The sequence below is a fragment of the Heptranchias perlo genome, assembly GCF_035084215.1.
Source record: "Heptranchias perlo isolate sHepPer1 chromosome 15 unlocalized genomic scaffold, sHepPer1.hap1 SUPER_15_unloc_1, whole genome shotgun sequence".
NCBI lineage: Eukaryota > Metazoa > Chordata > Chondrichthyes > Hexanchiformes > Hexanchidae > Heptranchias > Heptranchias perlo.
Window position 1 is genome coordinate 1138656 of NW_027138214.1, and position 14006 is coordinate 1152661.

At 50.9% G+C, this 14006-nt stretch overlaps 1 long non-coding RNA gene across 1 annotated transcript; it reads right to left on the bottom strand.

Annotated features, from left to right (window-relative positions):
• Nucleotides 1–322: 322 nt before the first annotated feature.
• Nucleotides 323–11557, bottom strand: LOC137307464 (uncharacterized). The gene is made up of 2 exons (XR_010959108.1): nucleotides 11124–11557; nucleotides 323–788 (listed from the first exon to the last, which is right to left on the bottom strand). It is a non-coding gene; the product is annotated as an uncharacterized lncRNA (long non-coding RNA).
• Between the last annotated feature and the right edge of the window lie 2449 nt (nucleotides 11558–14006).

The following is a 14006-nucleotide window of genomic DNA, read 5'->3' on the forward strand; positions in this document are numbered from 1 at the left end:
GCAGTCAGTTTGCGCACAGCAAGATCCCACAAACAGCAATGTGATAGTGACCAGATAATCTGTTTTAGTGATGTTGGTTAAGGGATAAATATTGGTCAGGACACTGGGGAGAACTCCCCTGCTCTTCTTCGAGATAGTGCCATGGGATCTTTTACATCCACCTGAGAGGGCAGACGGGGCCTCGGTTTAACATCTCATCCAAAAGATGTACAACACTGGGTGCTGCATTCACCCATTCAGTGGGCACAAAGTGGGTGGAATGGTGAGAAGGTGACTACATCCTGGCATTAGGCTGCAAATCGGTAGCAAGATACAAAATCAGTTTATTTCAAATGTACATTTTATTTCATTTTTATATTAAACATTTTCAGTGAAGTTTTTTTAATTAGGAAGACAAAAAAAATAATCGCCAACCATCACCTTTACATAGTATAAATCCAGCCACGGTCCGCAGGGCAATTATCCAGCATCTCCCACCCTCATCCCCATGCCACTCATCTCCACTCCACGAGCCCCCGCCCCTCACTGCGCTCAAAGCTCTGTGTCAAAAGCAAAGCATAAAAAAACTAAATCACCAAATACAAGCAGAAAGTGCCTTGAATATTGAGGGGTGGCCAGTGGGGCAATGCCCCTCCCAACAAGGCGCAGTGTTGTAATTATTGATGTGCCAGGCTTACATATAGAAAAAAACTGGTCGCCATTGTGGAATGTATAGGGGCAACGGAGCCTTGTCTTCTGCCAGTCTCAGGAGGCCGGCTCTGCTGCATTCTTCTTCTCCTGATCAATTACTGAAAGGAGAACAGAAATGGCCGTTAGAAAGATGTCACCCAAACTCTTTAAAGTTCATCATCAGTGACCCCACTGATATCGGGGTAATTCACCGGCCCACTGATATCGGGGTAATTCACCGTCCCACTGATATCGGGGTAATTCACCGTCCCACTGATATCGGGGTAATTCACCACCCCACTGATATAGGGGTAATTCACTGTCCCACTGATATAGGGGTAATTCACCGTCCCACTGATATCGGGGTAATTCACCGTCCCACTGATATCGGGGTAATTCACCGTCCCACTGATATAGGGGTAATTCACCGTCCCACTGATATCGGGGTAATTCACCATCCAACTGATATAGGGGTAATTCACCGTCCCACTGATATCGGGGTAATTCACCACCCCACTGATATAGGGGTAATTCACTGTCCCACTGATATAGGGGTAATTCACCGTCCCACTGATATCGGGGTAATTCACCATCCAACTGATATAGGGGTAATTCACCGTCCCACTGATATCGGGGTAATTCACCACCCCACTGATATAGGGGTAATTCACTGTCCCACTGATATAGGGGTAATTCACCACCCCACTGATATAGGGGTAATTCACCGGCCCACTGATATAGGGGTAATTCACCGTCCCACTGATATAGGGGTAATTCACCGTCCCACTGATATAGGGGTAATTCACCGTCCCACTGATATAGGGGTAATTCACCGTCCCACTGATATAGGGGTAATTCACCGTCCCACTGATATAGGGGTAATTCACCGTCCCACTGATATAGGGGTAATTCACCGTCCCACTGATATAGGGGTAATTCACCGTCCCACTGATACAGGGGTAATTCACCGTCCCACTGATATCGGGGTAATTCACCATCCCACTGATATAGGGGTAATTCACTGTCCCACTGATATAGGGGTAATTCACCACCCCACTGATATAGGGGTAATTCACCGGCCCACTGATATAGGGGTAATTCACCGGCCCACTGATATAGGGGTAATTCACCGTCCCACTGATATAGGGGTAATTCACCGTCCCACTGATATAGGGGTAATTCACCGTCCCACTGATATAGGGGTAATTCACCGTCCCACTGATATAGGGGTAATTCACCAGCCCACTGATATAGGGGTAATTCACCAGCCCACTGATATAGGGGTAATTCACCATCCCACTGATATAGGGGTAATTCACCATCCAACTGATATAGGGGTAATTCACCAGCCCACTGATATAGGGGTAATTCACCAGCCCACTGATATAGGGGTAATTCACCATCCCACTGATATCGGGGTAATTCACCATCCCACTGATATCGGGGTAATTCACCATCCCACTGATATCGGGGTAATTCACCGGCCCACTGATATAGGGGTAATTCACCATCCCACTGATATAGGGGTAATTCACCATCCCACTGATATAGGGGTAATTCACCGGCCCACTGATATAGGGGTAATTCACCATCCCACTGATATAGGGGTAATTCACCATCCCACTGATATAGGGGTAATTCACCGGCCCACTGATATAGGGGTAATTCACCGGCCCACTGATATAGGGGTAATTCACCAGCCCACTGATATAGGGGTAATTCACCGGCCCACTGATATAGGGGTAATTCACCGGCCCACTGATATAGGGGTAATTCACCAGCCCACTGATATAGGGGTAATTCACCATCCCACTGATATAGGGGTAATTCACCATCCAACTGATATAGGGGTAATTCACCAGCCCACTGATATAGGGGTAATTCACCAGCCCACTGATATAGGGGTAATTCACCATCCCACTGATATCGGGGTAATTCACCATCCCACTGATATCGGGGTAATTCACCGGCCCACTGATATAGGGGTAATTCACCATCCCACTGATATAGGGGTAATTCACCATCCCACTGATATAGGGGTAATTCACCGGCCCACTGATATAGGGGTAATTCACCATCCCACTGATATAGGGGTAATTCACCATCCCACTGATATAGGGGTAATTCACCATCCCACTGATATAGGGGTAATTCACCAGCCCACTGATATAGGGGTAATTCACCAGCCCACTGATATAGGGGTAATTCACCAGCCCACTGATATAGGGGTAATTCACCGGCCCACTGATATAGGGGTAATTCACCAGCCCACTGATATAGGGGTAATTCACCGGCCCACTGATATAGGGGTAATTCACCGGCCCACTGATATAGGGGTAATTCACCAGCCCACTGATATAGGGGTAATTCACCGGCCCACTGATATAGGGGTAATTCACCGGCCCACTGATATAGGGGTAATTCACCGGCCCACTGATATAGGGGTAATTCACCAGCCCACTGATATAGGGGTAATTCACCAGCCCACTGATATAGGGGTAATTCACCAGCCCACTGATATAGGGGTAATTCACCAGCCCACTGATGTAGGGGTAATTCACCAGCCCACTGATGTAGGGGTAATTCACCATTCTACTGATGTAGGGGTAATTCACCATCACACTGATATAGGGGTAATTCACCACCCCACTGATATAGGGGTAATTCACCAGCCCACTGATGTAGGGGTAATTCACCAGCCCACTGATGTAGGGGTAATTCACCATTCTACTGATATAAGAACATAAGAACATAAGAAATTGGAGCAGGAGTCGGCCAATCGGCCCCTCGAGCCTGCTCCGCCATTCAATAAGATCATGGCTGATCTGATCCCAACCACAAATCTAATGAACACAAGAAGTCGAAGCAGGACCCGGCCACATAGCCCCTGGGCCCTCTCCGCCACCCACAGGGCATTGACCGATCCGAACTCAGCTTCATGTCCAATTTCCTGCCCGCTCCCCATAACCCCTAATTCCCTTTACTTCTAGGAAACTGTCTATTTCTGTTTTAAATTTATCTAATGATGTAGCTTCCACAGCTTCCTGGGGCAGCAAATTCCACAGACCGACCACCCTCTGAGTGAAGAAGTTTCTCCTCATCTCAGTTTTGAAAGAGCAGCCCCTTATTCTAAGATTATGCCCCCTAGTTCTAGTTTCACCCATCTTTGGGAACATCCTTACTGCATCCACCCGATCAAGACCCTTCACAATATGTTTCAATAAGATCGCCTCTCATTCTTCTGAACTCCAATGAGTAGAGTCCCAATCTACTCAACCTCTCCTCATATGTCCGCCCCCTCATCCCCGGGATTAACCGAGTGAACCTTCTTTGTACTGCCTCGAGAGCAAGTATGTCTTTTCTTAAGTATGGAGACCAAAACTGTATGCAGTATTCCAGGTGCGGTCTCACCAATACCTTATATAACTGCAGCAATACCTCCTTGTTTTTATATTCTATCCCCCTAGCAATAAAAGCCAACATTCCGTTGGCTTTCTTGATCACCTGCTGCACCTGCATACCAACTTTTTGATTTTCTTGCACTAGGACCCCCAGATCCCTTTGTACTGCAGTACTTTCCAGTCTCTCGCCATTAAGAAAATAACTTGCTCTCTGATTTTTCCTGCCAAAGTGCATAACCTCACATTTTCCAATATTATATTGCATCTGCCAAATCTCCGCCCACTCACCCAGCCTGTCTATATCCCCTTGCAGGTTTTTTATGTCCTCCTCACTCTCTACTTTCCCTCCCATCTTTGTATCATCTGCAAATTTTGATATGTTGCACTCGGTCCCCTCCTCCAAATCGTTAATATAGATTGTAAAGAGTTGGGGACCCAGCACCGACCCCTGTGGAACACCACTGGTTACTGGTTGCCAGTCCGAAAATGAACCATTTATCCCAACTCTCTGCTTCCTGTTCGATAACCAATCCTCCACCCATGCCAGAATATTACCCCCAATCCCGTGATTTTTTATCTTAAGTAATAATCTTTTATGTGGCACCTTGTCGAATGCCTTCTGGAAGTCTAAATACACTACGTCCACTGGTTCCCCTTTATCCACCCTATACGTTATATCCTCGAAGAACTCAAGCAAATTTGTCAGACATGACTTCCCCTTCATAAAGCCATGCTGACTTTGTCCTATTAAATTATGCTTATCTAAATGTTCCGTTATTGTCTCCTTAATAATAGACTCCAAAATTTTACCCACCACAGATGTTAAGCTAACTGGCCTATAATTTCCAGCCTTCTGCCTACTACCCTTTTTAAATAACGGTGTTACATTAGCAGTTTTCCAATCTGCCGGGACCTCTCCTGAGTCCAGGGAATTTTGGAAAACTATCACCAAAGCATCCACAATCCCTACTGCCACTTCCCTCAAGACCCTAGGATGGAAGCCATCAGGTCCAGGGGATTTATCCGCCTTGATTTGTAAAGGTTTAGCATAACTTCCTTGTTTTTGTAATCACTGCCCCTATTTACAAAGTCAAGTATCCCATACGCTTCCTTAACCATCTTATAAACTTGCCCTGCCACCTTCAAAGATTGGTGAGTATTTGTGAGTAATACACTATCCTTGTGATAAAGGGATTGTGATCGAAATGTTCCAGTTTTGTCCAGTGTTGGTTTGGACAGCCTTATAAAACAGTCATGGTGCCTAGAGCAATCTATCTATCAGCTAAAATCAAAATCCCGTACCAAGCCCATTCTGATGGAAAGTTGCATGGTTTGCTGGTAAGTATACAGAGTTCATATATTATTTCATTAATTTGATGCACAGTTCCTTCTACGTTTGCGTTGCTAGTTTCCAAAAGCCACAAACTCCTGGTCACTCTCTACTGTGATCTAAAGGAAGTGGAGTTGGCAGTTAGCAAGGCATCTGGAAAATCTCTCGAGAAGAACAATCTTAAAAAATCTCAAAAGCAACCCGAGTTACATTAAAGATGTTCTACTGTGAATATGGAATCATATTACATAGGAGCAGGCGGAGGCCGATCAGCCCTTCAAGCCTGCTCCACCAGTCAATCAAATCATGGCTGATCTGTACCTCAACTCCATTTCCCGTCTTTGTTCCATATCCTGTGATCATCTGACCCAACAAAAATCTATCGCTCTCAGTCTTAAAAATTACAATTGGCCCCCAGCATCCACAGCCTTCTGGGGGATTGAGTTCCAGATTTCCACTGCCCTTTGTGTGAAAAAGTGTTTCCTGATTTCACTCCTGAATGGCCGAGCTCTAATTTTATAATGCCCCCTTGTTCTGGATTGCCCCTCAGAGGAAATAGGGTCGATATAGAGAAATTATCGAATTCCTGAACTATTTTCAATTCCATGATGAGATCACACTTCAATCTTCTACACTCAAGGGAATACAAGCCAAGTTAATACAACCCGCCTCAGCCCCGGTCTCATTCTGGTGAATCTGCACTGTACCCACCCCCACCCACCAAGGACAATATATCCTTCCTGAGGTGCAGTGCCCAGAACTGAACACAGTCTCCAGATAGGGTCTCCTACACCCCATATATCCACAGCGGGTATACCCCACACCCCATATATCCACAGCGGGTATACCCCACACCCCATATATCCACAGCGGGTATACCCCACACCCCATACATCCACAGCGGGTATAATCACAACTCACATAACCACAGTGTGTATACCCCACACTTCTCATAACTACATCATGTATACCCACACCTCACATATAAACACAGCGTGTACACCCCACACCTCACATATAAACACAGCGTGTACACCCCACACCTCTCACATACGGGGTGTGGGGTGAGACCTGTTAGCCTGACATCAGTAGTGGGGAACATGCTAGAATCTATTATAAAGTTTGTGATAACAGGACACTTAGAAAATAAGAATAGGATTTGGCAGAGTCAACATGGATTTATGAAAGGGAAATCATGTTTGACAAACCTACTGGAGTTCTTTGAGGATGTAACTAGTAGAATAGATAAGGGGAACCAGTGGATGTGGTGTATTTGGATTTTCAGAAGGCTTTTGATAAAGTCCCACACAGGAGGTTGGTGAACAAAGTTAGAGCACATGGAATTGGGGGTAATATACTGGCATGGATTGAGAATTGGTTAACAGGCAGAAAACAGAGTAGGAATAAACGGGTCTTTTTCGGGGTGGCAGGCAGTGACTAGTGGGGTACCGCAGGGATCGGTGCTTGGGCCCCAGCTATTCACAATATATATCAATGATTTGGATGAGGGAACCAAATGTAATATTTCCAAGTTTGCTGGTGACACAAAACTAGGTGGGAATATGAGTTGTGAGGAGGATGCAAAGAGGCTTCAAGGGGACATAGACAGGCTAAGTGAGTAGGCAAGAACATGGCAGATGGAATATAATGTGGAAAAATGTGAAGTTATCCACTTTGGTAGGAAAAACAGAAATGCAGAGTATTTTTTAAATGGTGAGAGACTGGGAAATGTTGATGTTCAAAGGGACCTGGGTGTCCTTGTACACCAGTCACTGAAAGCTAACATGCAGGTGCAGCAAGCAATTAGGAAGGCAAATGGTATGTTGGCCTTTATTACAAGAGGATTTGAGTACAGGATGTCTTACTGCAATATAGGGCCTTGGTGAGACCGTGCCTGGAGTATTGTATACAATTTTGGTCTCCTTACCTAAGAAAGGATATACTTGCCATAGAGGGAGTGCAACAAAGGTTCACCAGACTGATTCCTGGGATGGCGGGATTGTTGTATGAGGAGAGATTGAGCAGACTCGGCCTGTAATCTCCAGAGTTTAGAAGAATGAGAGGTGATCTCATTGAAACATACAAAATTCTTACAGGGCTCGACATGGTAGATGCAGGGAGAATGTTTCCCCTGGCTGGGGAGTCTAGAACCAGGGGTCACAGTCTCAGAATAAGGGGTCGGCCATTTAGGACTGAGATGAGGAGAAATTTCTTCACTCAGAGGGTGGTGAATCTTTGAGCCTCCACAGCCCTCTGGGGTAGAGAATTACAGTCATTGAGTACATTCAAAACAGAGATCGATAGATTTCTAGATATTAAAGGCATCAAGGGATATGGGGATAGTGCAGGAAAATGGCGGGAGGTAGAAGATCAGCCATGATCTTGTTGAACGGCGGAGCAGGCTCGAGGGGCCGGATGGGCTACTCCTGCTCCTAATTGTTATGTTCTAATGTAAACACAGCGCGTACACCCCACACCCAAACACAGCGCGTACACACCCCGCACCCAAACACAGCGCGTACACCCCACACCCAAACATAAGAACATAAGAACATAAGAAATTGGAGCAGGAGTAGGCCAATCGGCCCCTCGAGCCTGCTCCGCCATTCAATAAGATCATGGCTGATCTGATCCCAACCACAAATCTAAAGAACACAAGAAGTAGGAGCAGGACCCGGCCACATAGCCCCTGGGCCCTCTCCGCCACCCACAGGGCATTGACCGATCCGAACTCAGCTTCATGTCCAATTTCCTGCCCGCTCCCCATAACCCCTAATTCCCTTTACTTCTAGGAAACTGTCTATTTCTGTTTTAAATTTATCTAATGATGTAGCTTCCACAGCTTCCTGGGGCAGCAAATTCCACAGACCTACCACCCTCTGAGTGAAGAAGTTTCTCCTCATCTCAGTTTTGAAAGAGCAGCCCCTTATTCTAAGATTATGCCCCCTAGTTCTAGTTTCACCCATCCTTGGGAACATCCTTACTGCATCCACCCGATCAAGACCCTTCACAATCTTATATGTTTCAATAAGATCGCCTCTCATTCTTCTGAACTCCAATGAGTAGAGTCCCAATCTACTCAACCTCTCCTCATATGTCCGCCCCCTCATCCCCGGGATTAACCGAGTGAACCTTCTTTGTACTGCCTCGAGAGCAAGTATGTCTTTTCTTAAGTATGGAGACCAAAACTGTATGCAGTATTCCAGGTGCGGTCTCACCAATACCTTATATAACTGCAGCAATACCTCCTTGTTTTTATATTCTATCCCCCTAGCAATAAAAGCCAACATTCCGTTGGCTTTCTTGATCACCTGCTGCACCTGCATACCAACTTTTTGATTTTCTTGCACTAGGACCCCCAGATCCCTTTGTACTGCAGTACTTTCCAGTCTCTCGCCATTAAGAAAATAACTTGCTCTCTGATTTTTCCTGCAAAGTGCATAACCTCACATTTTCCAATATTATATTGCATCTGCCAAATCTCCGCCCACTCACCCAGCCTGTCTATATCCCCTTGCAGGTTTTTTATGTCCTCCTCACTCTCTACTTTCCCTCCCATCTTTGTATCATCTGCAAATTTTGATATGTTGCACTCGGTCCCCTCCTCCAAATCGTTAATATAGATTGTAAAGATTTGGGGACCCAGCACCGACCCCTGTGGAACACCACTGGTTACTGGTTGCCAGTCCGAAAATGAACCATTTATCCCAACTCTCTGCTTCCTGTTTGATAACCAATCCTCCACCCATGCCAGAATATTACCCCCAATCCCGTGATTTTTTATCTTAAGTAATAATCTTTTATGTGGCACCTTGTCGAATGCCTTCTGGAAGTCTAAATACACTACGTCCACTGGTTCCCCTTTATCCACCCTATACGTTATATCCTCGAAGAACTCAAGCAAATTTGTCAGACATGACTTCCCCTTCATAAAGCCATGCTGACTTTGTCCTATTAAATTATGCTTATCTAAATGTTCCGTTACTGTCTCCTTAATAATAGACTCCAAAATTTTACCCACCACAGATGTTAAGCTAACTGGCCTATAATTTCCAGCCTTCTGCCTACTACCCTTTTTAAATAACGGTGTTACATTAGCAGTTTTCCAATCTGCCGGGACCTCTCCTGAGTCCAGGGAATTTTGGAAAACTATCACCAAAGCATCCACAATCCCTACTGCCACTTCCCTCAAGACCCTAGGATGGAAGCCATCAGGTCCAGGGGATTTATCCGCCTTGAGTCCCATTATTTTACTGAGTACCATCTCTTGAGTGATTTTAATCGTATTTAGCTCCTCCCCCCCTAGAGTCCCCTGTTTGTCCAGTGTTGGGATATTCTTAGTGTCCTCTACTGTAAAGACTGAAACAAAATATTTGTTCAGCATTTTTGCCATCTCCATGTTTCCCACCATTAATTTCCCGGTCTCATCCTCTAAGGGACCTATGTTTGCCTTAGCCACCCTTTTTCTTTTTATATAACTATAGAAACTCTTGCTATCTGTTTTTATATTTTTTGCTAATTTCTTTTCATAATCTAACTTCCCTTTCTTAATCAATCCTTTAGTTACTTTTTGCTGTCTTTTGAAGAATTCCCAATCTTCTATCCTCCCACTAAGTTTGGCTACCTTATATGTCCTTGTTTTTAGTCGGATACTATCCTTGATTTCTTTACTTAGCCACGGGTGGCTGTCATTTCTTTTACACCCTTTTTTCCTCAGTGGAATATATTTATTTTGAAAGTTGTAAAATAACTCCCTAAATGAACACCACTGCTCATGTACCGTCTTACCCTTTAATCTATTTTCCCAGTCCACTTTAATCAATTCCGCTCTCATACCATCATAGTCTCCTTTATTCAAGCTCAGTACGCTTGTTTGAGAATCAACCTTCTCACCCTCTAATTGGATATGGAATTCAACCATGTTGTGGTCGCTCGTTCCAAGGGGATCCTTAACTAGGACATTATTAATTAATCCTGACTCATTACACAGGACCAGGTCCAAGGTTGCCTGCCCCCTTGTAGGATCAGTTACATACTGCTCAAGAAATCCATCCCTGATGCACTCAATGAACTCGTCCTCAAGGCTGCTCTGCCCACAGCGCGGACACACCCCGCACCCAAACACAGCGCGTACACACCACGCACCCAAACACAGCGCGTACACACCCCGCACCCAAACACAGCGCGTACACACCCCGCACCCAAACACAGCGCGTACACACCCCGCACCCAAACACAGCGCGTACACACCCCGCACCCAAACACAGCGCGTACACACCACGCACCCAAACACAGCGCGTACACACCACGCACCCAAACACAGCGCGTACACACCACGCACCCAAACACAGCGCGTACACACCACGCACCCAAACACAGCGCGTACACACCACGCACCCAAACACAGCGCGTACACACCCGCACCCAAACACAGCGCGTACACACCCCGCACCCAAACACAGCGCGTACACACCCCGCACCCAAACACAGCGCGTACACACCCCGCACCCAAACACAGCGCGTACACACCCCGCACCCAAACACAGCGCGTACACACCCCGCACCCAAACACAGCGCGTACACCCCGCACCCAAACACAGCGTGTACACCCCACACCTCACTTGTAACCTCAGAATGTACACCAGACATAAACACGCCCCACACTGGGAGGATATGGTCCTGTAAGGATTACAGTGGAGTAATGACGTTCTAGCTGCACATACTGTCCTGTGACGGCAGATGGCACTTCTCTTCTGTCTTAGTTTTCTTTAAGCTTTCCCTTTTGAATGTTTTGACCTCCGCCATGTCTTTTTTCGGAACCTGCTCTTGCTTGTCCGACATCTCTTGCAGTTCACTAAAAAGAAAACAATTTTCAGCTTTCTCGAGAACATTCCCAAGAGGAAAGACTGTGCATGAGGGGAAGTGAAAATCCTTAACCGGGCAGCCGTGGGGAAAAGAAACAGGAAACACAGGAACAGCAGGAGGAAGATGTGACATGGAAAATGGCTGAGAAGTAATAAAAATATTTGATATGGGACAAAAAGGCAGAGTGGTTGGAGGCGAGGTCAGGTGATTAAATCTTGAGAAATACATTCCACAAGTTGGCAACCCTAGAATGGGGGAGGAGGTAAGAGGAGGAAGAGGTGGTGAAGGAAGGGGGAGGGAGAGCGAGGGAAGGGGGAGGGAGAGCGAGGGAAGGGGGAGGGAGAGCGAGGGAAGGGGGGGGGAGAGCGAGGGAAGGGGGGGGAGAGCGAGGGAAGGGGGGGGGAGAGCGAGGGAAGGGGGGGGGGAGAGCGAGGGAAGGGGGGGGGAGAGCGAGGGAAGGGGGGGGGAGAGCGAGGGGAAGGGGGGGAGAGCGAGGGAAGGGGGGGAGAGCGAGGGGAAGGGGGGGGAGAGCGAGGGGAAGGGGGGGAGAGCGAGGGGAAGGGGGGGGAGAGCGAGGGGAAGGGGGGGAGAGCGAGGGGAAGGGGGGGGAGAGCGAGGGGAAGGGGGGGGAGAGCGAGGGGAAGGGGGGGAGAGCGAGGGGAAGGGGGGGAGAGCGAGGGGAAGGGGGGGGAGAGCGAGGGGAAGGGGGGGAGAGCGAGGGGAAGGGGGGGGAGAGCGAGGGGAAGGGGGGGGAGAGCGAGGGGAAGGGGGGGAGAGCGAGGGGAAGGGGGGGAGAGCGAGGGGAAGGGGGGGAGAGCGAGGGGAAGGGGGGGGAGAGCGAGGGAAGGGGGGGGAGAGCGAGGGGAAGGGGGGGAGAGCGAGGGGAAGGGGGGGAGAGCGAGGGGAAGGGGGGGAGAGCGAGGGGAAGGGGGGGAGAGCGAGGGGAAGGGGGGGAGAGCGAGGGGAAGGGGGGGACGGAGGGGAGGGGGAGAGGGAGGGGAGGGGGAGGGGAGAGGGGGAGGGGGAGAGGGAGGGGAGGGGGAGAGGGAGGGGAGGGGGAGGGGGAGAGGGAGGGGAGGGGGAGAGGGAGGGGAGGGGGAGGGGGAGAGGGAGGGGGAGGGGGAGAGGGAGGGGGGGGGGGGAGAGCGAGGGGAAGGGGGGGAGAGCGAGGGGAAGGGGGGAGAGCGAGGGGAAGGGGGGAGAGCGAGGGGAAGGGGGGAGAGCGAGGGGAAGGGGGGGGGAGAGCGAGGGAAGGGGGGGAGAGCGAGGGAAGGGGGGGAGAGCGAGGGAAGGGGGAGAGCGAGGGAAGGGGGAGAGCGAGGGAAGGGGGAGAGCGAGGGAAGGGGGAGAGCGAGGGAAGGGGGGAGAGCGAGGGAAGGGGGAGAGCGAGGGGAGGGGGAGAGCGAGGTGAGGGGGAGAGGGAGGTGAGGGGGAGAGGGAGGTGAGGGGGAGAGGGAGGGGAGGGGGAGAGGGAGGGGAGGGGGAGAGGGAGGGGAGGGGGAGAGGGAGGGGAGGGGGAGAGGGAGGGGAGGGGGAGAGGGAGGGGAGGGAAGGGGGAGAGGGAGGGGAGGGAAGGGGGAGAGGGAGGGGAGGGGGAGGGGGAGAGGGAGGGGAGGGGAGGGGGAGAGCGAGGGGAGGGGGAGAGCGAGGGAAGGGGGAGAGCGAGGGAAGGGGGAGAGGGAGGGGAGGGGGAGAGGGAGGGGAGGGGGAGAGGGAGGGGAGGGGGAGAGGGAGGGGAGGGGGAGAGGGAGGGGAGGGGGAGAGGGAGGGGAGGGAAGGGGGAGAGGGAAGGGGGAGAGGGAGGGGGGGGAAGGGGGGAGAGCGAGGGGAAGGGGGGGGGAGAGCGAGGGGAAGGGGGGGGAGAGCGAGGGAAGGGGGAGAGGGAGGGGAGGGGGAGAGGGAGGGGAGGGGGAGAGGGAGGGGAGGGGGAGAGGGAGGGGAGGGGAGAGGGAGGGGAGGGGGAGAGGGAGGGGAGGGAAGGGGGAGAGGGAAGGGGGAGAGGGAGGGGGGGGAAGGGGGGAGAGCGAGGGGAAGGGGGGGGGAGAGCGAGGGGAAGGGGGGGGAGAGCGAGGGAAGGGGGGGGAGAGCGAGGGAAGGGGGGGGAGAGCGAGGGAAGGGGGGGGAGAGCGAGGGAAGGGGGGGGAGAGCGAGGGAAGGGGGGGGAGAGCGAGGGAAGGGGGGGGAGAGCGAGGGAAGGGGGGGGAGAGCGAGGGAAGGGGGGGGAGAGCGAGGGAAGGGGGGGAGAGCGAGGGAAGGGGGAGAGCGAGGGAAGGAGGGAGAGCGAGGGAAGGGGAGAGCGAGGGAAGGGGGAGAGCGAGGGAAGGGGGAGAGGGAGGGGAGGGGGAGGGGGAGAGGGAGGGGAGGGGGAGGGGGAGAGGGAGGGGAGGGGGAGAGGGAGGGGAGGGAAGGGGGAGAGGGAGGGGAGGGAAGGGGGAGAGGGAGGGGAGGGAAGGGGGAGAGGGAGGGGAGGGAAGGGGGAGAGGGAGGGGAGGGAAGGGGGAGAGGGAGGGGAGGGAAGGGGGAGAGGGAGGGGAGGGAAGGGGGAGAGGGAGGGGAGGGAAGGGGGAGAGCGAGGGAAGGGGGAGGGGGAGAGGGAGGGGAGGGGGAGAGGGAGGGGAGGGGGAGAGGGAGGGGAGGGAAGGGGGAGAGGGAGGGGAGGGAAGGGGGAGAGGGAGGGAGGGAAGGGGAGAGGGAGGGGAGGGAAGGGGGAGAGGGAGGGGAGGGAAGGGGGAGAGCGAGGG